Source organism: Silurus meridionalis, chromosome 15 (assembly GCF_014805685.1).
Source record: "Silurus meridionalis isolate SWU-2019-XX chromosome 15, ASM1480568v1, whole genome shotgun sequence".
Classification (NCBI taxonomy): Eukaryota; Metazoa; Chordata; class Actinopteri; order Siluriformes; family Siluridae; genus Silurus; species Silurus meridionalis.
In genome coordinates, this window is record NC_060898.1 from 16,524,161 (window position 1) to 16,549,736 (window position 25,576).

The 25,576-nt window shown below is 38.5% G+C and overlaps 1 protein-coding gene across 3 annotated transcripts in view; it reads right to left on the reverse strand.

The window, feature by feature from the left end:
- arhgap32b (Rho GTPase activating protein 32b) overlaps positions 1-20,235 on the reverse strand; it is a 134,000-nt gene extending 113,765 nt beyond the window's left edge. For all 3 annotated transcript variants that reach the window (XM_046868562.1, XM_046868560.1, XM_046868559.1), the window contains exon 1: positions 19,618-20,235. The gene's annotated coding sequence lies outside the window, so the exon portion shown is untranslated. The remainder of the gene's footprint in view (positions 1-19,617) is intronic.
- Positions 20,236-25,576: the final 5,341 nt, after the last annotated feature.

Below are 25,576 nucleotides of genomic sequence, written 5' to 3' on the forward strand. Positions count from 1 at the left end.
ACATGTGCAAGACGAGGTTTTATTTACACATTTATGCAATTAGCAAGTCAGCCGATCATGTGATAAGCACAAATCGTGAAACCATGAAGATACAGAGCAGAAGCTTCAGTTCTGTCACCAAAAAAAAAAAAAGAATTGGGGGTCATGTAATCTCAGTGACACTGAATGTGGCATTTAGGTTGTAAGTACTTTAAAAATTTAGGATTTTCAATAACAGTCTCTAGAGTTCACACAGAATGGAGAGGAAAACCTTCCGTGAGTGGCAATTCCATGGCTAGAAATACCGTATTTTTTGGACTATAAGTTTTGAACCCCGTGGCTTAAACAAAGAAGCGGCTAATTTATACATTTTTCCTGGGTTTTTCCCGGTTTCACAAACTTCAAGCCAATAACTAAACCCCATAACATTAGACCAATGAAATTTCCGAACGGAAACGAAAAAACACACCTCACTTGTGATCTTAGCTGCACGGCATCGGGAGAAAAACTTTTTTAAACGCACGACGATGTCAAAAGATAAACTCCCGAGAGAAATTGTTGTGAAAGAAAGGAGAAAGACAGTGAACAATGACTTTCTTGGTAGGCTACTGTTTAGATACAAGCCGTTGTAACGTGTTAAGTGTGGGTGAAGGGAGAGATCGCTAACTCCAGTTGCAACAGAAATCATATAAGCACAGACAGGTTTCCAAAACTCGTGCTTTTTTTTTTTCTTGGCAACAGCGTTATGGGTTAGTCAAAGAAACTTAGAAATGAGCTTTGGAAAATAATAAGGACATAATCCTCGTCTTGAACACACGCAGTAATACTGGAAAAATGCAGTGGCAGGCTATTCCCAAAATACCGCTATGCTCCTAAAGGAAGCGCAACATATTTCACCCGTTACACCGTGTGTAACGTGTCTTTCGTTAAAGCCTGTGTAAAGTACATTAGTGTAGACAGGTTTATAGACAGGTGCGGCTTATTTATGTTCAAAATAAAAATATTTGTAAAATTCAGTGGGCTTATATATGGGTGCGCTTTATAGTCCGGAAATTACGGTATCTTCTTTCAGGAGAGGAGAACTGGTTAGGACTGACTGGAATTCTACGGTCTCTCGAATAATCGCTTTTAAAAACATGTTAAACAGAAAAACATGTCAGAAGACACAACAAACAAACTCTAGACTACGACGGGGAATAGCACATCGGGTTATCCTCCTCTCTGAGGAGATCTTTTTTTCCACTCCACATCCACAGAGGGAGCATTGAATTTAGCCTCAGTCCACTAACACGTTTGAAACCTATTTTTGATGAATCCATATATTTCCATTTGAATTACAGTAATTTAGGTTCCAGGGTGTAACACTGAAAAACAGGGTGAATATCTGTGCGAGACGTTGTACGTACGCCTGCGAAAGGAAATCTCTTTTATATTTCTAGTAGACGGCACATGAGCACCATAATCATTGTATTAATAGGGAATTAGAACCGCCAGAGGACTAATGCAAAGGCATGGTGCAATTCTGAAAGAAGGAAAAAGCTTTGCATTGAAATATTGCTAAAGGGTCAAAATGAAAATACATGAACTGAACTAAAAAAAAAACGGAATCCAGCACAGGAGCGTATGCACGCTATCTTGGCATGACAGACTAAGAGAGTAAAGAGGGTGAGAAGCCAGGATGGGCACAGCGTCAAAGATGAGTGAAGTGGCCATCAGCATTACATCAATAAAGCTTTTGAGAGAGGAGGCTCAGGGTCCTGCAGCTAGCAGTATTACAGTGATGCTTTTCATGGCAGCAAGGGCAGCTGGTGGCATGAGGCAGCGTCAAGTGCCAGCATCTGATCGAGCAATACTGACGGGCCTGTGACACTGGATGCCAAGTGAGAAGGACGATAAATAAATGCGCTTCTCCGGCGCAGAACAGGTGCCATGATGGAATGATGGAATGTCTAAAAAGCACAAGGTTCATAAAGCATTATTTAGAATAGAGATACAGGTAGAAATGAGGATTGAGCAGAATAAAAAAAATAAAAATATATATATTTATTTGCCAAGATATTGGTTCCCAATTGCGGAAGGTAAACTGAACTTTTTTCCAACTCTGTTTATTAGAAAAATGATGTTCTCAAGGATTTTTGCGTACTTTCCCCACTGGCAAATTCTTCATCTCTCCAATAAAAGATGTGAGCTCAAAGTCTGCATGGTCTGCTGTACTTTTTCTCAACTTTAAGCATTATATAAGTATCTGGTGGAAATTGGGCTTTCTATAGAACAACATGTTCCTGGACTTCGATCGGAAGGTTGTGATTTCAAATCAAAGCCTCCACCAATCTGCCGCTGTGGGCCCCTGAGAAAGGTTCTTAACCCTCAACTGCTCGGTTGTATAAATTGAATAACTCTGGATAAGTGTGTCTGCAAAAATGGCATGAATGTGTTCTTGGTTTTACATTTTGGATGTTTGTTGGTGTCCAATGTTGCAGACATTTCCAATAACAGCTTTCTGGCTGCTGAAATCTAAATCAAATCAAATCAAATCAAATCAAATCAAATCAAACATACATACAGAGTACGACATGCAGTGAAATGCTTTTTACGAAGGTCCAGCATGAGCGAAAAGTATAGGGAGGAAAATTTATGAAGAAAAATATAAAATATATAAAGATATATGTAAAAAAAAGTATATAAAAGAATGCGTATAACAGTAAACAGTAAAATTTAAGGTGATTGACGTGATTGTCCTTAAAGTGACCGTGTGCGGTACGGTGTGGTATAAAGTGCACTGTGCTGTCTATGTCCAGAGTTAATCCTTAAATTCAAAATTGAATCCTAAAATCGAAATGTTATCCTTATTATAATTATAAACAATATTATTAATAATAATAATAATAATAATATTAATACACCAGCAATCTGAAAATGGTCCAGCTTTAGTGGAAGCACTTGTTATAAAACAAATTGTGATCAAAACAGATTATACAATTACTCAGTGTGACTAAACATCAAATTCATTCAATCAATCATTTATTCTCCCATTAAGAACTTCCTTCTTTTTTCAAAAATAAAACAAAGACTTTTAGCGTAATGTAATTACGCATTAACACAATACAAGCGTTTATTAATGAACTAATGCTCATTATACATATTGGGTATAATTTCATTTCCATGACACGGTTATAGGAGGAAGACAAAAACGAAACAAGTAAAAAATGAAAAAAGTGTGTATACCTTGACACACTATAAAAGCATACGCTGTGTTTGAGTGACTCCTCTCGACTTCGTATACAGCGCTGAAAAACTATTTCATTTAAGAACCCGCATGAATCTTTCAAAATCAGAAGAGGACAAGGCCGGTTTTTCATCGCCTGACTGTGCGATGAATAATTAATACCCTCTATCTTTAATGACTTTTTTATGAGACACAATCCATACTCCCCCCTCGAGAGAGAACTAGCGCTGAAAGACGATGATGGCTGTGTTGGTGGCACTTAAGATGGGCTCTGTGTAACTTTTTATTAGAACGCCTGACTCGGGTTGTAACGGGCTCATGATTATAAAACAAAAGCCTGTTAGCAAAATAAGTAAAACAAATTTACATTTTAAACGTCGGACATTAAAACCTGTTCAGTGTAATGAATACTGAGAGAAGGTTTTAGTGCTAAATGGGAAAACAAGGGTTTTGACACACAGTGTCAGTAGACAATCTGTTACTGTTTCTGTATCAGATTTATGTGGCCCAGTTCTCTCAACGGTTTCACTTCAGTGTTCAAAAAATTCTTGCACGATAAACAAAAATGAAACACTTTCGATGCTTTACTCTGCGATTTTTCTTTTTTTTTCCTTTTATAATACCCCACAGAAAAGTATGTATACGCCTTGTATGAATAACCCGCTCTTAAAAAGTGCATGTGAGGACCATAAAAATCCAATCAAATCTGAAATTAGCCAGTTATTCTAGCTTCACTGGACATTCACAAACACTGGACCTGATTTGTTCCACAAAACACGTCCCAAAACGTTTTTTTTTTGCCAACAAATCATCATATATTTCTCTGTTTATATACACTACAGAACAGACAAATAATTGTGGCCAACTGACTAAGATTTGTACTTTTTGAGAATCCCGTTCCACATTTAGTCCCCGTCTGCTGTTATAATATCCTTCGCACTTACTGGAAGATCTTCCACTAGATTTTGGAGTGTGCTTGTGGAGATTTGTGCTCATTCACAGTAAGGTCAGGTGCTAATGTAGGGTGAGAAGGCCTGGGGCGCTGTCAGAGCTCCAGTTCGGTTCTCAATAGAATTGAGGTCAGAGCTCTACAGCAGGTCACTCAAGATCTTTCACTCCATAAAGCATATCTTCATTTAGGTGTCTTTGTGCACAGGGGCATTGTCATGCTGGAACATTTGGCTGAAAAATAAGATCTCAATTCTTTTTCATACACCGACCTGGAGTTATGATCGCTGAAGTGAATAACACTGATTATCTCTTCATCATGGCAGCTGTTAGCGGGTGGGAAATGTTAGGCAGCAAGTAAACATTTTCTCCTCAAAGTTGACGTGTTAGAAGCAGGAAAAATGGGCAAGCGTAAGTATTGAGTAAATTTGACGAGGGCTAAATTGTGATTTCTAGACGACTGGGTCAGAACATCTCCAAAATTGCAGCTCTTGTAGGCTGTTCCTGGTCTGCAGTGGTCAGTATCTATTAAAAGTGGTCCAAGGAAGAAACAGTGGTGAACTGGGTTTCAAATTCTACGTCCTACTCCATTCATTCTTTTTTTTTACTATTTTCTTTCCTTGAAAATTGATTGCTTTGCCTGGAAAAAAATAATTGTCTGACTACCGCAAAAGAGACACTGAAAGCACTTCAAGCTAATAAGAGTTTGGGAAGAGAGAGCATCGCTAATGGAGCTGCGGCGTTTTAAAAAGTAGCTTTGCCATTTCCAAGAACTGAATAGTTCTCTTTTTTTTAGAAGCAGGACACCAGTACTGAGAAAGCCTATTGCTTCGAAATGAAAAGGGAAAAAATTCAATAAACAGGCTGGTGTGCCATACAAGTCCTGCGACTGTCTAGCAATTAGCCAGCTACATGAGCTACAACCTAATTAGCAACAAGCCTACACTAGATATTGACAGCGATTGATAAAAAACCTGCCATTAAAGTTGCTGAATTGTTCAAAGCTTCTCTGCCATGTGTTGTTCTTTCGTTGTTGTACTATTCATCATGCCCTGAGACGGAGAAGGTCTCGACAGGAAATGCACATATCTCAACCTGACTGCCTCAACCTGAAGTAAAGATCTAGCAAAAATGGCCTTCCAACTCTACTGAACACCTGTAGAGTTATAACCTAATCTACTTTACTGACAAATTATAAACAATTACAGAATATGAAATGAGTTCTTCCTCTTTCTCTTTAATCACCTGATTTAAAAGTCATGACATGTAAACAAATGCCTCAGTGTCATCTCATTGCTTGCAGATTCGTTCATTGGCGTGATTTTGGTTCTTTTTTGGCGTAATTTCTTCATTGTAGTCTTTTCAGCTATTTTTTTTAGCTCATTCGAACACTTCCTGTTGTACATCTCTGATGTCTATGCACAATGTCTTCTTAATACCACTCTGTCCTCTACATCTGCCTCTTTCGAACCACATCCATAAACCTCCTCCTTGGCCTTCCTCTTTTCCTCCTTCCTAGCGGCTCCATCCTCAGCATTCTTCTACCGATATACCCCATGTCCTCTGCACATGTCCAAACTATCTCAATCTCACCCCCCTCACCTTGTCTCCAAAACGTCCTGCATGTGCACCTCCTGCCTTTTACTCAATGCCACTGTCTCTAAACCATAGAACATCACAGGCCTCACCACAGTCCTGTAAACTTTCCCTTTCACTCTTGCAGATACTCTTCTATCACAAATCACTCCTGCTATCACTCTTCTCCACCTACTCCACCCTGCACTCTTTTCTTCACTTCTCTATCAGTATATGCACAATATGTAAACGGCTTGCTCTGTTTTAATGACAGCGTAATGGCAAGGGACACGTTTAATTAAATCTTATTATAAACTGATTAGACAAACACTATATGGACAAACGTTAGTGGACACTTTGTCCCCAGTTATAATAACCTCCACTCCTCTGGGAAGATGTTTCACAAGATTTTAGAGAGTGCTTGTGGAGCCACAAGGGTGTTAGTAAAAATCAGGTGTTGATGTAGAAGAGGCCTGGGGTGCATTCAGCATTCCAATACACCTTATAGATGAATTGGAATGCTGAATGCACCCTAGGCCTCTTCTACATCAACACCTGATTTTCCACAAAGTTGGAGGAAACAGTTTGGTGAAGAACCACATATGGCTGGAAAATGTCAGGTGTCCCAATACCAATCCAATCCAAGTATTGGGACACCTGACATTTTCCAGCCATATGTGGTTCTTCACCAAACTGTTTCCGAAGCCCCTGTGCATAAAGCTGTTTTTGACTCGCGCCAAAAACAGAAAGCCGATTAGCTGTTGCATGTTGGTCTCATTTGTAGTCGTAATACAGCGAAATATATTTGGACTAACGAATGAAAGAAGTGCAACACCACAAAAACTAACTGTCCATTTATACAGTGAATTTTAAACTGAATATTGCTTAAGGTCTTTAAAGTGAAAAGAAGAAAGAAGTGTTGGTCAGTTCATCTATGCGTCTACAGTCAGCGTTGAATTTTGAAGCCGAATCCGTTCTTTTCACCGTTTTTTTTAAATGCCGAGGCGTAACATATGTGCTGGAGAAAAGCGGCTCTGCTGGTATCCTCCATTTGCATTTCGGTCAAATTAGAATCAACAAGCAGAATAATATGCAATAGTTGTCAGGAGAGGAGAAGATTCTTGGCTGATGAGTCATTGCTTCAAATTGCTTCTTCCCACAGCTGGAGGGATCAGGCACTCAGCTTGTTGTGAATAATGCTGGTGCTGTTTCAGAAATGTGCTGGAAGATGACAGCTTAATGATGCACAGCACTTTTTTTTTTATTATTATTAGTTTTTTTTTTTTTTTTTTAGTTTAGAAGAAGGAAATTGCGAAAGGTCTTATCCTCGGGAAACTTATTTATGTAGGAAAGATTCCATGGATTATTTAAGACTTTAATAATCTTGTCGAAAGATAAAATGAGATAAGAGGTTGCCATTTTGAACAGTATTTGAACTGAGCCGGACTTAAAAGAGTCGTGTTAGGATCAAATCGGTTCTGTTGAATGGCAACAAACCTAGACTAGATCATCTTTATTGAGGACTCTTGTTATGAAATGTCGCAGCACAGAGATATTATTTCATGGACAATGAAGAATGCTGAGGATGGAGCCACCAGGAAGGAGGAAAAGAGGAAGGCCACGGAGGAGGTTTATGGATGTAATGAGGGAAGAAATGCAGGTAGTTGGTTTGAAAGAGGCAGATGTAGAGGACAGGGGGGTATGGAGACAGATGAACCGCTATGGCGACCCCTAATAGGACAAGCCGAAAGAAGAAGGAGAAAAAGATGTTCCAGCTAAATAAGTATTCAATTCACCCAAGTAGGCCAACAATATATATGATATAAAGTAACACACAGCAGTCTAATGTACAAAACGTAAGGTTTGGAAAACATATAAGCTCTCGGTATACCTCAGTGATATTCTCCAGAGGATTAGTTACTCTCGGAGATGTTTGCATGTACAAACATATTTTCTGTTTCCATTTGGGTGCTAATAAAATGTCGATCTTTATCTCAAAACCATCTGTTTACATACACAGACAGTCAGATCTCAGTGTGCTTGTGTTCACCAGGTATCAGGTGTCTACATAAGACTCTTCTCCATGTTTGTTCAAGCTCCCCCCCACACACACACACACACACACACTGCCTACTGAATCCTGAATGAAATTTCAGATCGTCAGCATTCTCATTAAGGCTGGGTTGTAGGAATTCTCTGGCTGTTCTTCACTAACCTCTTTCAAAGCAGGAATTGTTCGGGTGCAAAGAATAGCAAAGAGAATTCCAAAGCATCTCTTTATGCCAATGTCTAGAGGCCAGTAGAAATACTTTTCATTCTTAGCTCAATTCAGCCTTGTGTGTGTGTGTGTGTGTGTGTGTGTGTGTGTGTGTGTGTGTGTGTGTGTGTGTGTGTGTGTATGTGTGTGTTTTTGAGGGAGTGAAAGCTCCTGTAATTAATGGACATGTAGACTGGAATAACAAAGGCCTCATTACTGCTCAAAGCATCCACAGTATTCAGAGCCTCGGGTCAGGGGTCACTCCAGGCTTTGTGTGTTACTACCATTGGTTGTGGAAAAAAAAAAAAAACAATAACCCCTTTGATATCGCCATAAACTTTTCACGGACGGATGAATTTGTGTTTGGAAAGCGTTTGGCAGGAACTCTGTTTCGTAGAGAAACTCCAGTCAGGCTTTAAGTTTTAGTCTGTGAATGAAATGATCTAGAAATTTCTAAAGATTAGGGATAAGTCTTTTGTTGTAACTTTTGTTATTACTAGCAAAACATAATGTATCAGGCTTGTTAGCTACAAACAGTTCACAGTTACATTTAATGTTTTGGAACATTTTGTTCTTGTTATCAGGAATCCTGTCAGACATTCTCTCATAAACCTCTCTGAAAAAAGTAAATAAAACAAAGGGCAAAAACAATCAGGTTACTGTGAAAACAATTCCTCAGGGAAAACTACACCCTATCTAAAGAATGATTTTGGATGCAACTGCATAAGATCTCACTATGGAATGCCCCATTGTCCAGAGCCATCTTCATGAAGATACACTATATTGCCAAAAGTTTGCACCTGGTCATAATTATTGTATGTGATTTTTGAGCATCTGCTCTTACAATTTCCTCCCCTCTCCTCATAAGATGTTCCACAAGATTTTGGAGTGCGCTTTGCGGAGATTAATTCAGCCAAAGGGTGTTAGTAAAGTCAGGTACTGATGCAGTAAAAATTCATATTCATTCATGTTCAGTAGGGTTGTCTCCTAGTTTAAGTGAAGGTTAAAAATGTCATGCTGTCATTAAAATTCCGTGTGTCCAACACTTTTGTCCATATAGTGTATGGTTTATATTAGTTGGAGTGTAAGATCTTGAGTGGCCTGCTTTAGAGCTTTGACCTCAACCCTGCTGAACAACTTAGTGATGATTTAAAGCTTCATCCTACATCAGTACCTGACTTTACTAACACCCTTGCGTGTTAGATGATCACAAATCTCCACAAGCACACCGCAAAATCTAGTGAAACATCTTCCCAGAAGAGTGGAAGTTATAGTATCAGCAAAGTGAAATGGGATGGTTAAAAAAAACACACAAATCTTATACGATGTCTTATTCTGGATCCCACTTCATGTGGAGTTTTGACACTGGACCTCTTTGAGTGGCGTGGAGAAGCTGGTGTTGGATCTGTGATGATCGCAAATGTTGAGCTATTTTATGAGTTGTTCAGTAGATCCTGGTTTTATAACATCAACTGACTGTATAAGACTGTAGAAAGAACATTACTTATAATCTTACACTCCAGTGCTCATGTTAGTTCTCACTCTCCAGTGTTCTGTATTGTTTTAAAGACTATAATCACACTCTTGATGACACCCAAATGAGGATGGGTTCCCCTTTTGAGTCTGGTTCCTCTCAAGGTTTCTTCCTCATAACATCTAAGGGAGTTTTTCCTTGCCACAGTCGCCACGGCTGCTCATCAGGGATAAATGCACACCGCTCACCTTAACTGTTAAATTCTGTAAAGCTGCTTTGAGACAATGTCTGTTGTGAAAAGCGCTATAGAAATAAACTTGACTTGACTTATGGTCTATAAACCTATTATTAGTATTTCATTATGTGGAGCATCTGCCAAGCCCGAGTGTACGCTGTTACTATAAAAACGTTAAGTTAAAAGTATTTTTTTCCCTGTACATTTTTTTTGTCAGAACTACCCAGAGTTACCGCTAAATAAAATACATCGCCAACTTCCGTCCAATCGAACTGGAGGATTCGACGAAGCTTTGCCACGACACCGAACGCACCATCGATTTCAGTCCAGACTAAACTCAGGAGAAAAAAAAAGCATAGACAACACATCGCACGCATTTCACTGTTTCCCACCACACGAACGTCTGAAGGACATTGCATAACAGATCGGCCAGCTGAACATAAAAGTGCTGAAGGTCGGAGACGAAGCTGCTGCATCGTGCGTCCTCCCATCGATTGTATGTCAAGCATTTGCTTTATTTATTTTCTTTTTTTGCTTCACTGCATTTTTATATCTAATCCTAAAAAGGATGGATAAAAAGGAGGGTAAGTGCTGCAGTCTGGAGTGGAGAGATACCGAATTTGAAAAAGTTCGGGAACGCTTGTTTAGCTCACGACCAACACAAGGACGCCGTAGCGCTGGGGAAAAGAAGGTCACGTTGGGCACGCAATGTAACGTCTTATTTTGAACCGTGGTTGCAGTCAAATCACATAAGCAGCTCGAAAATTCTCTTGGTTTTCTACCTCCAAAGCTAAAGCAAAAACTGCTGGGACTGGAAAAACACTGTTGTGGGTAAATTGTCAGCTGCTGCATTCATATTAATGCAAACCATAAGAAGACAAGAGCAGGGAAGTGCGAAGTGGTGGTTCAGACTAGAGGTCAATCGATTAATGGGGCCAATTTGGACATTTTAGAATTAATCGCCATCGGCGGATTGTGCTGCAAATTAGGACGATTAATAGGCAGGGGCATCCGACACACCAAACTGTGCGTGTACGTCCTACGCTTTCGTGAGAGAACATAATTCTCGTGTACCAGCAGGTGGCAGTAGTCTGTATTCGGCATCCGAACAGGGATACCGGAAGACTTAAAGGTATAAATATTTAAAGCAAGCAGCGTTTGTATAGGTTTTTTCCAGTCATGTCTGTTGACAAGTGGCAAGGGTTAAAGTTCGTTGGTTTAGTTTTTTTATGTGTGCTCATTCTCAATGCTAAATAGCTAATCAGCTCATTCTCTTTTTAGCCGCTGAAACAACATGCAGAATTAGCGGGGGAAAAAAGCTGTCCGCCGTCCGACCCGTTTCGGTCGACCTCTCGTTCAGACAGTTGCAGATTCTTACTCAAAGGTCACATATAGGAATTGATCTGTTAAGACATCTGACTCTTCCAGCCGTCTGGGGTTCCTCCATAAACTTTTACCACAGAGTTGGAGGCACACAACTGTATAAAATGTTTGCGAAAGTGGTAGCATCGAATTTTTCCATTACTAGCAGACCTGAACCTGTTCCAGCATTACATTGCCTCAGTGCACAAAGCCAGCTCCGTGAAGATATGCTTTACATGGGTTGGAGTGGAAGATCTTGAAAGGCCTGCTATGGAGCTCTGACCTCAGAACGCAACGCCGTTGGGATGAATTGGAACGCTGACTGCACCCCAGGCCTCCTCACTCTACATCAGTACCTGACTTCACCACCACCCTTGTAGCTAATGAGCACAAATCTCCACAAGCACACTCCAAAATCATGGGAACATCATCCCAGAAGAGTGGAGGTTATTATAATTGGAAATGGGGACTAAATGTGGATTAAGAGACTGTATGAAATTCCCAGCTACAGTCTACACTGTTCATCGATGCTGAATAGACAACAGTGTGTTCATGGAACCAGATGGGACGCCGTCTTTAACTATACACTTCAAAGGTCAATGGATATTTATTTACTTATTTATTTATGCATATTTCAACAGAAGGTACTGCACAACGTGACGAAACATTTCAACCTTTGCCGATGACAGCACTTCAGCCCAGCCTGTTTTACCTTTCTCTTATCTTCAAAGTAATAACCCAGAGGAACCTGAGCTCTTTGCTGTCTGCAATGTTTTGATCACAAATCTAGCACCTGCCTGCAAAGCAAAGTAGTGCTGTCTCAGCGAGACAAGGACAAAGATATCTTCAAACCGTGACCGAGCATAACAGCAACCGACAGGAAAGAACAAGAAAAAAAAAAAACCAGTCAGACGCAATGTTGGGAGGGAATTAAAGGGCAGGAGAAACACAAGTATAAAGTGCACACCCTGTGCCTGAGGGTGATTGAGCAGCCATTGAACAGCATTTCTGTTTGCTTAGGCTGCAAGGCGATGCGACGGCCCGTCTGGTAATAGATCTGCCCTGCCCAGATCACCTCAAAGCTCAGCTCCTTCTGTTGTAGCTGCAGCACCTCCAAAAGCAACTCCACAGCCCATATCCAGAATGCCTGTTTGCTGCCAATCGATTATCCAATATATCAAAGCTGATTTATGGGGCCGATTTGTTTAATACACCAAATTAGAGAACCATTTAAGGCTTTGTTTATTCAGTGAAATTAGCCCTGAAAAGTGGGTATGTAAAACTGAGCCTGTTTTTAAAGTCTTTTGCATCTGCACTTTCAAGCAGGAATCCGAATAATAAAGGAGAGGTTATATGTGAACACGAGTCCCAGGCAGACTGATGAAAGGTGGGACCGAAAAATGATTCCCCGGAAACAATCGCCAGTGTTTAGGTGGGAACAGGAGCTGAGAGGATTACATGGAAAGATGTTCTGATGTCCTTCTGAGTCGGCTGCTACCTTCTGGGCCAAGCAACACAATGCAATATGAAGGATAGAGAGACTTTGTGGAGATTCTATAATTCTCATCAAATAAATGCACAAATTCAAATCCAAAGTGTGCATCACAAGCAGAGAGAAGATGCAGGAGACAAATACCTGGATGTTTGAAACAAACTAACACTAAATTAAACTAAAACTAACTTCTAGGACCTTCATTGCAACCGAAAACGCTTTGAGTTTAATATATTATCAAGGCTGCAAGCATCAATGATCCAAAGCACTAGCACAAGAACGTTACCCCAACAGTGTCCTGAGTATACACAGCTGAGTGAACACATCTCGGAGCATTCTCGGAGCAATCTTTTTCAACATTCATAAGAAGGATATTTTTAATAGGAGATATTCTTATAATGCAAATAAATATCAACCACAACAATTATATCTAATGAACTTCAGTTTTTTAGTCTAGCACTATAGAAAGGTTATAATACAGCAGGTAGACACACAAAAAACCAAAAAACTTATTTTTAACAAAATTATCAAGTAAAGCAATTGAAAAAGAAAAACAAAGTGTATTAGTATTGAGAGGATTACTGATTCTACACATGTTTGGAACTGTATGTGAACACAAAAGCTGTAGATTGTGCACAGGAAGATATTTGGTCCATAAAAGGGTCACGACCACAAGGGTTTCAACCTCATCAGTCCGTTTGATGAGACCACATGACTTGTAGAAGGAAGCCACTCCTAATGGGCATGGGAATGATTCAGCATGACCAGTCAGATGAACATTTTGATGATTTGTCATGACCTTAACTTTCTAAAAGGTCAAGTGGGGCCAGTAAAATAAAGATATGCCCTCTACAGTGTAACAGTGGCCGGTTTTCCCTTATTTTTAGGGGAAAACTATGTTATTGTGCTCTCAATCGCATTACTAATTCGAATTGACCTGTAAGGAATTTCAGACTCGCAAATGTGGGATTATTTTAAGAATGCACGGCTCCTTTAATGGATACCATGCCTATTCATGAACTGGAATCTAGAGTTCGCATTAATGCTATTCTTTACTATACTGTTGTTTTTTTTGCATTATAAAAGTTTGCATTAATTTATGTAAATGAGGCATAATCTAATTCAAAATGTCTGTATCTGCGTACCAAATACAACAAAAAAAATCTAGTCTTCTAAAGATGATGCAATTAAGATATACTGTATATTTCACTGGCACAAATGACAATTTGTTTGTTAAACCAACAGAATACAATTCGCTGTAAAAAGTAATTCTATTTTCAGCATAAAATTCAATGTAGATCTAACAATCATTGACATATGAATAAATTTGGAGTTGGGAATGTACAAGTGGACAAAGTTCTTCTGGATTACAGAAATTTGACTGCAAAAAAATCTGGTACAAAAATAATGTGTTTTCACAATAGACGGACGGATTTTTTATTCTAATAGAGAAAATAGACGTTGTACCCAAATGATGCATACATTTTCATCTGTATCAGGTTGGGTTGCAAATGGGAAGAATGTTTCCGGTAAATTTACAGAAACTTTTTAGAAATTTTCTATGGGAACTTCATCTGTGAAATTCGGGAAATATTCCAAGTTGGAAACCAGGAATTTATGGGAATTAACTGGAAATTATTACAAAATTTGGGAAATTAATCTAAAATGTATCATATACAATAAATATTTGGGGTTTTTTTGTCATTTTGTTTGGTCATAAGATGAAATGCATAAAAACTAATACAGGTATAAAAAATTAAATTTCTGACTTCAATTCAATTGTTGGTATAATTTCATTGCACAATTGCTTACACACACCACAAGGAAGTTTTAAACATGAATTTATGTAATATTTATGTAATTTTTGTGAATGCTCACCAAGACGGACATTTTTTACAGTTATTTTGACATGCAGGATTAAAGGAATGATGTGTATTATGTTATGAAAGAATGCACAGTAGATGGAGGGGGTTTGGCCTCAATAACAGTAAGATTGCTGAATGTGCAGGATAGAAATTCAACTGAAATTGCATTAAATCTGGTTGTTATAACCAAGATTATACAGCAAGACTTTTTTTTATAACTACTTTAAGTTCCCTGTTGTAGGCTAACCTGCAAAATATAGTAAATTCAATTTATTCCACATATATTCCTGTTAATTCCCATGGAAAGTTTTGAGTAAATACATGGAATTTTGCAAACCCTATAGTATCAGGAACAAGCCTTTAAAGGATTTATGGTAGAATGTGATTAGAAAAGTAAACAGAGCTTAAAGATTTAGATTTTAAATTTTTAGTGTAAAATTATGACTATTTTAAGAACGTAGATACAAATAATAATAAAAATAGCTTCTTGTGACCAACACAGTTTCTAACTTACTATTGTCTTGCCTTAGCTTGCATTTCATTATCGCTGTTTCATGCGTGACATCATTTATTTGCCTTCTGGTGAGGGACTGAATAAATAAGGCAGTGCCGACACTAGGCTGTGGAAACGTACTGCTGGCTTGAGTCATGCCACCGGGGAAAATTTGCATATCCTTAGGCCTGAATCACAAGGTCACAAAGACAGCTCTAAGCTCAAAAAAACCCCCGCACATATTCCCTCCTGACCTATACACTTTGTTTCTGACTGAACTCGTCCTTTGTCTGTGTTTTAACAGCCTACATGAGGTGAAAGCTTTATTACTAAGGCAAAATACTTACAATTTTAGTATATTTCTCATGCTGATGCTAGGGCTTAAAGGCATTCCACATGCAAACAACAAAGCATGCAAATAAGTTAGCCAATGGTCTGGCTGTAAACATGCAGAGATCTACAGCTGTACAAACGTTAGTCTAGTCTTCTGAAAGCAGCTGTACGCTGAATGCTATAAATTGGTTTAACGTTACTGGTTTAACTGTAGCAATGCTGTGGCCGACTATCATCAAATTATTCGTTAGAAGGAACTCATCAGCCATGTGGGGCCAAATGGAGGAAATCTTACCTCAGATTGTGAGGCTACTTGTATTAAACCATCATTTTATTCAACATTGCAATAATGGACATTAAAACTTTCTCAGTTATACTAAAACAAAAAACAAGATTCATCATAAACTATGTTGAAATGAAGAAATGAACATGAATATGGGAATTCTTTTTTGCATAAGTACTAAGACACATGGTCTCTAAAACTTTAGGGTCTGTAAATTCTTATTAAATAACCTGTGTAGTTTAATTACTCTTTTTTTAATCACACCCATGTGCTGAAGTTTGAATCTCCTGTACTGTAAGTTTCTCCTTAGAACCCACTGCCTGAGCTTCACTACAATCAGAGATTTGGGATAAAACCCAAAGATTATGTGAGACTGTTACGGCACAGAGGGCTGCAGCTATCGCTTATTTTAGTAATCGAGTATTCTACCGATTATTCCACAGATTCATCGAGTAATCGGATAAGAAGTACTTTTTTTTCTTTATTTAAGAGCGATACTAAATACACAAGAGAAATTACGATTAAAATGGACAAGTCATTTGTTTCCTTTTTTAGAAAAATTTACATTTTATTGTTGAAACTGCATCCAAGAATATCTGTGAAAACTAAATCCATTTAGTGCAATTGCCATATTACATCAAAACGCAAATACAAATATATACATTTTTAAAAATCATGAATATAAAAAGTTTTCTTTATGTTTCAGTTTGAAATGATCTCAAACGTCATAACATTTTTGTCATTTTCTTTAGCCTGAATCTATGGAAGCGCGTTTTCTCTTTTTCTCGCAATTCCGACTTTTTTTTAGCAATTCCGACTTTATTTCTCGTAAACAACCATCATTTCTGGTGCATCCGCCGGTATCCATGTTTTCGGCCTGATGTTTAAAGCTATTTGTTGTATAAACGAGGCTCATCTTCTTCATCTGTCTTGTTGCATCTCCTCCAGAGCTGATGGTTAGACAGAGTTCTCTCCAGGGATCGGAGGCTTAGTTTGATCCTATACGATTCTATTGATTGTAGACGATTTCATTTTTAACGTGTAAAGCTTTCTGACACTACATATAGAATGGGATTCTATAGATGAATCTTCTCCTCGCGCCTCATTGTTTTCTCCTCGTTCTCAGAGCGCTCAAGAGTTTAGTGGGTGGTGCGTCAGGAATAATGGTCCGGTGTGAAACACGATGCTCTGTGTGTAGTTAAATGAACTAAACAGAGCTTCAAGGATTTTTTGTATTCGAGATACTCGAGGAATCGTTTCAGAACTACACGGCACAGAGGGCTGATGTAACAGTTTAACATATGAGCAACAATGTGTGAATGGCGATATTTTTAAGAACAGATGGGTACTGTTTTCAGGATACTTGGTTCACTCATATCCAAATTGACGTTACAATTACAATTAACTACAAAGAAAGGTTTATTAGATGCATCATCCATGATACAGCACTCCTGCTTGAGGACCCCGAGAATGACAGCTTGGCGATACCGGTGCTTGAACCCCCGGCCTTCCGATCGGTAACCCAGAGCATTACCCACTACGCTATCACCTCCAAAAGCTACTACAAGCAACATGCAGGTAGAATAAGTGAAATAATAAAGAGAGTTGGTAAAGATTGTAAGATTCCGAACACATCAAATATGACCCTAAATCAACATGAACAGTTGACATATAATTAATTTTTACTGCTCACACGCTGAGAAGAAGTTCAAGCGTTGGCTTCGCATTGCTCTTTACCAAGCTGTTACACTAAACCTTTCCAGATTTCCTGTCCATATCACCAGGGTTACCTTTAGGCGGTGTTTCTACACCTTAAGCATCTTCTTTTGCTATTTGAATGCTTTATAATCATTGATTGTGAAGACTGAATGTTATTATTTAAGCAAGATTGGCAATAAAACATTAATCAGTGACATATCTTTAAGTCTTTGCCTGCTTTTCACTCACTCTCCATGCATGGCTTACAGTCAGAACTTGTATTACTATTGTTTCTAACACGGTGTTAATAACCATTAATTACAGGTTTCAGTGCAAAAGCTACAGTTCAGAACATGTCTGTTGAAAATAGAGCGAATCTCGGCTCAGTCCAGGTTTGTCCTATTCGATTTTTCACGCCGATTTTCGACCTACAGGAACGCTTTCATTACACCCGTCCCCAGTTTAGCTCCTTTCAGTGAAATACTGGTACTGATATGAACCTATAAAAGTAATGCGACATTAAAACGATGAGCTGAAAGACCCGAGCGCTGGTTCATACGTGCTGCATTACTTCTCGGATGCGTGTGAAACAATCGCCTGTGTGTTAATTACAGATATAGCATGCTTTTAGCATGTTTCAGACTGTGCAGGTTGGAAGTGTTACATGATTATTACGTGTTACACTAGATGAGAGGTTCCTAAAAAAAAAAAGTAAAAAAAAAAAAGAACTTCGAACGGAATGAAGAATTAAAGGAAATGACTGTGTTCTGCATCGTCGATCAGCGGGATCCGAATTCATGTTGAAAACTGTGTAAACGCCAATCGAGAGACTTTTTTTCCCCCAAGAGATTCGATTTTTTTTTTCAACAGTTATACGCCGGATACAACAAATTCAATGAAACGCAAACCTTTTTGTATTCAAGATCACCAATATGTTTCAGACAAGTTTTACAAAACAAATAATCGTAACTATTTAGGGAAGATCTGAATTTAGCTCAACCCGTAAAAAAATCAGTGCTGATGTTCAAACCTTTGCTATGTACATTGCTCTAAAAAATGGGATCGCGTGAGTAAGTAAGTAAGTAAGTAAGTAATATGCCAGTGAGTAACATCAGTCTCTTAATGTTTGCATTTTTGCTTCTGCACTTCAATATTCATGCATTTTACATACACAATTTATACATTAACAAAAACTCCTCACATTCCAGTCACAAACTACTGACCCTCCTTCCATCAAGAAGGAGATACAGGAACATACGCAGCAGAAACAGCAGGTTCACGACCAGCATTTGTCCATCCACCATCGCCCTGCTGAACTCTACACAACACCATTGGGACACTGTATAAACACTGTGTCTATAAATGTTGTATAAATGTATAAAATCTCATTCTCTACTCATCTTGTGTCTTACATACATCTTGCAGTAATACATATGCAGTAATGGTTGTATGTTGAATTATTTTTTGAGGGCATTCAATCTGCACCGCTATAAAAACTGCACATTGACTAATATACATCTGAATTTCATTTCTATAGTGTCCCTAGAGAAGATTATATTTATTTGCACTAGTCACAATTTCTACTATTTGCACCTCTGGTAGAAGTTAAACTGCATTTCGTTGCTGTTTGCCTGTACTTTGCGACGACAATAAAGGTCCGTCTGTCTGTCTGTCTGTCCGTCCGTCTGTCTGCCTGTCCGTCCATCCGTCTGTCTGTCTGTCTGTCTTTCTGTCTGTCCGTCCGTCTGTCTCTCTTCATTTTAACGGGTGTATAGACGAGCCACGATAGCAACTCTACCTTAAGGATTCTCTGTAGCCTACAGATCATTCATGATTAAAAAAGTGATTGACACACTGCCTTCACACAAAGTACTGATCCAATACTGAATATCATAATCAAGACTAGGATCTCATCAGATTTTAACACGGCTCACAAACCTTGCATTACATCCATCATAGGGTGGATATGGTGGTTATCCAGAGCTCTGATAGAGGTATAGGACAGTGTGTCCCTAAAGACAATACGAGTTAACTCTACAGTGTAGCCCACCCACCTTCATATATATCCCATACAGCACTCAAATCCCAACTACAGACAGGTTTGAAAAAGGAAGAAGTGCTGTTTTGATAAAGACCTAAATCCTAACCATAGTTGACTATTACAGTGTAACACAACTGTTGCTAATCTTGGGATCACAGCATGCTTTTTTTTTCCTGCACAGAAACAATGCATGCAGCAGCACCATCTGAAGCTACGATCTAGCCAATGTTCTGATGTGATTAAGGTGCACCAGTGATCTGTTCTGAAACACATTTCTGCTGTTTTAATCGATTTAGTACAAAATGTGCAGAGGAAAGGAGGGAGGACATGCAGATCTGAAGAAGGTCTCTGCTTACCTGGGTCTTGAACAAATTGCAGATATTGGTGTCACAGTGGCTTAGCAGGAACCCAGAGGAGGAATCCAGATCCATGCAGTCTCATTGTCTGCGACGATAAAAGCCCTAAAACTGGTTCGGATCATCTCGGTGGTGGCAAAAAATAAAAATAAATAGCTTTGCGTTCGGCTACAACCAACAAGCGATCGTGCAGCTGTTTGTGTTGCCCGGCTGCTGTGGTCTGTCCGAGCGCGCGCACACTCACACACTCACACACACGCTCACGGTAAATGAACTTCGAAACTAAGCGCGTGCTCCGCTCGATTTTTCACCATTCTGCACTGAAACCAGAATAAAGCGGGACGCGGGCTGATCCTGGGGACCCCTGGAGCGCACACGACCACGCGCGCAGCCGCCGCCACCACCACCTCCTCGCTACGGGAGACTTCTCTCGAGCAGCATTCAAAATCCGGGAGCGCGCACAGATAGGCAGTGCGCGCGGCCGCCGTGACGTCACAGCCTAGGGAGATTAAACCGGCGCAAATAGGCTGGGGGAGAAATCAAACGACACGCGAGCGCGCGCGCGCGCGTGCGTGTGTGGCATATTATACTTTTATGTTAGCACCAGCAGCATACATCACCGCAAAATCAAAACATTTTCATACTCTGGAACTGTAGTATTGTTTTTGCAGGTCAATAAGTGTGGAATTATAACCATCCAAATGTTATTAAGCATATAATAATAATTATATATATATATATATATATATATATATATATATATATATATATATATATATATATAGTTTCAATCAGAAATATTCAAACCCCCAAGGATTTTTAAGATTTATTAAGCCTTGAATGACTTCTTTATGAGTTGAGTGATACATAAAACCTGTGTCCATAGTCATGTCAAAATTATTTAACCCCTATATAATATTGTTCTCACAGTTTTTGTGGCCTAAAATGGAGTTAAAACATAATTACGTCTTTGGGAATTCCATAATGGTCCTTTATTTGCTTCAGCTGTGATGTATATATACAGTAAACCCCACCCATGAAGATATTCAAGGTGAGTAGCAATCACTGGAACGACGAAGGAGCTTCCACAAAAGCTGAGAGAAGTGATTATTTCATCACACCTGGCCTTGGGTATAAGCAGAAAAATTCCTGGCAGTGAAAGAAACCCAAAATTTGATCAAGGGCCTGTAGCAACTTAGTCAGGACAAGTAAGAAAAAGTCCCGTGTGAGTGCAACACAGCTACAGGATGACCTGAAGAAGGCTGGTGCTTCAGCGGCAACTATAAGATGTGCACTGATTAAACAAGGACTTTATGACTGCAAGATTCACTTCACTCTTGACTACAGAGAACATAAAAAGCAAAACCAGCTGAGCTTAAAAATAGAAACAAAACCAAAAATTAATTAGAAATGTGTCAAAAAGATTTCCCCCCATTTTCCCTCTTCTCATATATGGCATGGCAGACCAAATCAAAGGTCACCACACACCCTAGTTTGAGAATCTCTGTGCTTCACCGTCCAGTCTGAAACTGTTTGAAACCAATTTCCTTAATTACTCATTACTTGTCTGAATTTCCTTATGACTTATCTGAAAGGAAACAGTTGTTTTTTAATTAATTCAACTAAATGTATCATTTCATTTTCTACACAAGATGCTTTTAACAAAACAACTTACAAGAGTAAAGCAATTGGACATTTTCTAAAAGATGTGTTTCAGTATGTGAAAATGTGTATCTTTCTGAGTTTTGTAATTAATGGCCAGAACCATATATGAGTGCAGAACTAATTTTGTGATTTCGAGTTGCACATTTGGTGTACAAGGTAATGTTGCTACTTTCTATGCTCCCCAGTTCCAACATGAATTTAGAATAGTGTATGTGCAGTCCCAACCTCTAGCCATTAGAAGTAAATGTGTGTGTGTGTGTGTGTGTGTGTGCGTGTGTGTGTGTGTTGCACTTGTTGCGAAAGATTCAGGCCGTATTCCCAGTATTCCTTGGTATTACTAACAGAACCATCACAACCTTGACCAGGATAAAGCAGATATTAAAAGTGAGCTATTACTTAAGCTATGTAACAGCTGCTGGATATTGCCCCTGGTTGGAAGTAATTGATAGATAATCCCACAATCACAAGTCCAACAAACCCCTGGCTATATGTCAGAGGCCACTAGTGGACATTAATCCCATCTTGAGAATTACTGTGGACTCTATGCAGCTGTAAGGTGTTTCAGGCCTAAGTAGCCCATTTGTTCATGATTAATGAGAGTAAATGGAACACACAGGTAATAAAGACAAATTTCTTCCAAATCCAGTTTTATCCTTTTTAGGCATTCAGGAAAATATGAATTTAAACTGGTGCAAATGTTTTACTTGTGTGTTTTATTTTTCCTATATGTAGGAAATGTAATTATTATTATTAAAAAAAATTGTATGCATTTGTTTGCAGAAGGATATGTGATTTCCGTGTTTAATGCAAAAGACGCGCAAACGTGTAAGCGTTCCTTTTCAATCTTTTATTATATCAAAATACAAAACATTTCTGAAGCAGAGTAAAGGTTACATAACACTGTAGCATCGGGAACATGGAAACCAAATGAGAGTTACCCATCATGGAGCATGTGAAATAAAGGCCAACTTAGTATTTCAGTATTTGTAAGAGATCTTTGTTTTCCAAATGGCATGCATGCTATTAAATTATAGGTCAATATGCCTGTACGGAGAGACGTATTCCTAGTAATGGATCCTGAATCACTTTTCCACAGCCCTGAATCCTGAAACACCAAATTTTGAATCAGTTAAGTCACATTCCAACAGACCTGAATGGCCACAGGTTGCTACCGCTATAGCACAGATGAACGAAGAATAAACACGCTAGGTTTAAGAAAATATCTTTGCCCTCTTTAACACTGAGTCTATACTAATCAACAGAAGCTCTAAAGACACACGCGATGGATAAAGGAAAAGGCCCTTTGGCTTGACTAGTGGTTGTGTCATTGTGTCAGGACAGAATAAATGGATGTCATATGCAACTCGAAGGTAATAAAATACTGTAAAGTCTTTTACATTCTATCTGGCTCGCCACCATTTTAATTATTATATTTCATACTTACTTTTTGTAATCTAATGTATTTCGACAAAAATATTTTATCATCAACAGTTAACTATTTAAATAATGAGGATATAAGGCGGTTACTTTAAAAGAAGTAAGCACTGATATGACTGTGTATCGTGGTGATGTTCTAGACAAGGTGGCAAGAACAAAGACAATAATTACACATGCAGTGCTCATGTTACAGTGACAGGAAATGCAAGGAGAGAGACAAGACGACTGTTATCTAAACACTAATTACAATTCCTTCCTTCTTTTCCTACTTCCAGCTGTTACAATTCCTTTCTTTTTTCCATAATTCCTTCCTTTTTTCAATTTTTAGTTATTCCAAATCCTTCCTTTCCAAGTTATTTAAATTTTTTTATTTCTTCCTTAGTTATTCCACATTTTTTTCCTTCCTTAGTTATTCCAAATCCTGTCTTAATTTCTTCCTTAGTTCATCTAAATCCTCCCTTCTTTCCTTAGGTATTCCACATCATTCCTTGTTTCCTTTCTTAGTTATTCCAATTCCTTCCTTCCTTTCTTATCGCTCTAGATATTTCATATCCTTCCCTACATCCTTCTTTTATTATTCATTACAGTTCATTCCTTCATGCCTTCTTCGCTCGCTCATCGGTTAATTTCCTTCCTTCCTTCCTTCCTTCCGGTCTTTCTTCCTTCCTTTCTTTATTTCCTTCCTGGTTATTACAGGAATTAATCTTCGTTCTTTTCTATATGACAAAACATTATCTTCCTTCCTTCCTTCCTTTCTTTCTTTCTTTCTTTCTCTCTCTCTCTCTCTCTCTCTCTCTTCCTCCCTCCTCCCTTCCTTCCTTCCTTCCTTTCCTGGTTATTACAGGAATTAATCTTCGTTCTTTTCTATATGACAAAACATTATTCTCTTCCTTCTTTCCTTCCTTCTGTCCTTCCTTTCTTCCCACCTTTTCTTTCTATCCTATTTCCTATCCTTGTTTCAAATCCTTCCTTTGTTTTTTTTGTGTGTATAATTAGCAATATACATGCTATACATTCTCACAACTTCTTTATTTTTATTCTCAATTTAATCTGTAATTCAGGCCATTCGTTTTTGACAAGAGTTTGTTTACAGCATTTTGTAAGCACCACATCTTATTTCTTTACTTGGTACATGTCTTTGCTAACACTGCATTACAATGCAATTAACATTGAGGAAAAACGTTTTTTTTTTCACCCTTGCATCAAATATGAACGAAATAACCATTAGTCTCGATAAGTGGGAAACGTGACGTTTGCACCGAAGACATCTCCTGTCTAGACCACAAAAATTGGATCATAAATAGCACCAAGTCATAATGTGGTCGATGGGATGGCGAGTGAACACGCACCACACTGATGTTTCTATAAAATTGTTACTTTGTCTGTAAGAGTATCTACAGGCATTCTACAAAAGCAGTTTGCAACATCTGTCGTATCGCTAAATAACCACACTTTCGCTACCATCACGACAGAAAAAAAAACATACTTTTTTTTTGTTTTCATAAACAAGACATCAAAGTTGGATCACATTTTCTTTCACCTATTACAAAAGTTAGATCATCGTTCCGTTTAATTTTTCATTTGTCGCTATAAATATCTGTCCTTTATACATACAGTACACTGCCAAAATAGCTCTACTTGTACAGTCTGCTTACTAGAAGAATACAGATTACACATATCTTACACTGTGCTGCTATACATATTGAATGTGTGCCCTCCCGCCAGTCAAATACCATTACAGTCAATGAGGCGGTACGTCTATGCGGACACATCACCGACTTAAGCGGCTTTATAGGACAATAATGCATTGCGGCTGTGTTTACAAAAACAAGCAAACAAACATATAAATGAAAAACAAATTGTATGACCTACAGTAATATCATGATGAGAACAGCAGAGCAGGACTCTTTTTCACAGTAAAAAGTGTTAATGCACAAAGCATCGATGATAAAATATGTCGATTTTGTCACTTTTTTTAAGCAAAATATTTCGTCAAACTTGAGAAATTGGAAATAAACACAATGCGGGAGATTTGTGATGAAGCACGATATTATTTCAGTCATTATATTCGACTATTCGATCTGTTTTTAACGCATTTTGTGTTCCTGGATGCAGAGCGGTGAAATGAATAAAATACGATATACTACAATCGAAACAAACCCATTCCACCCCGCAACTAGACCACGCAATCCCCCCCTTTGGTTTGTTAATCTTTTATCCATATATATCCATTCAAATGGTTTTGCTCTCGAAAATCGAATAAATACAGTTGTTTATTCACATCATTCAATATCCAAACCATAAAACAACTCCTTTGTCGTTCACTAACAGTATCCACAGTGTGCAGCAATTTCTCATGTACAAAAATATATTGCGAGATATGTAGTCTTTATTTACAAATTGTGAAAAGTTCTATTGTCTCGTGTGTATCTGCGGTTCCCGATCGTTTTCGACAAGAACGCGGACTGCCGTCTCATATCCCCCACCACGTGCTATATTGTGCTGATACCGGACCCTCTGCCCCTTCTCCGCCTAAAGTAAGCAGCATGATCGTTGTTTAAATCCCTGAACTTCTGAAGGAGGTCAATGTTTGAGCATGCATTCTGTAAGATTTGGGTCTACAAAAAAATATTCAAGCGTAGGTTCTTGATCAGATGTGATATTTATATTTTAAGTACATCAGCATACTTATTTATGCTTATCATATTTCTTTAGATATATTTATTGAAACCTCTTGTGATGTTTAAAATAAGTAGATTTTCTCCCTCAAATAAAGGTACATTACTTGTACTTTTCTTGTCACTGGAGTGACACTTTATGGACAAAAGTATTGGGACACCTGACTTTTCCAGCCTTA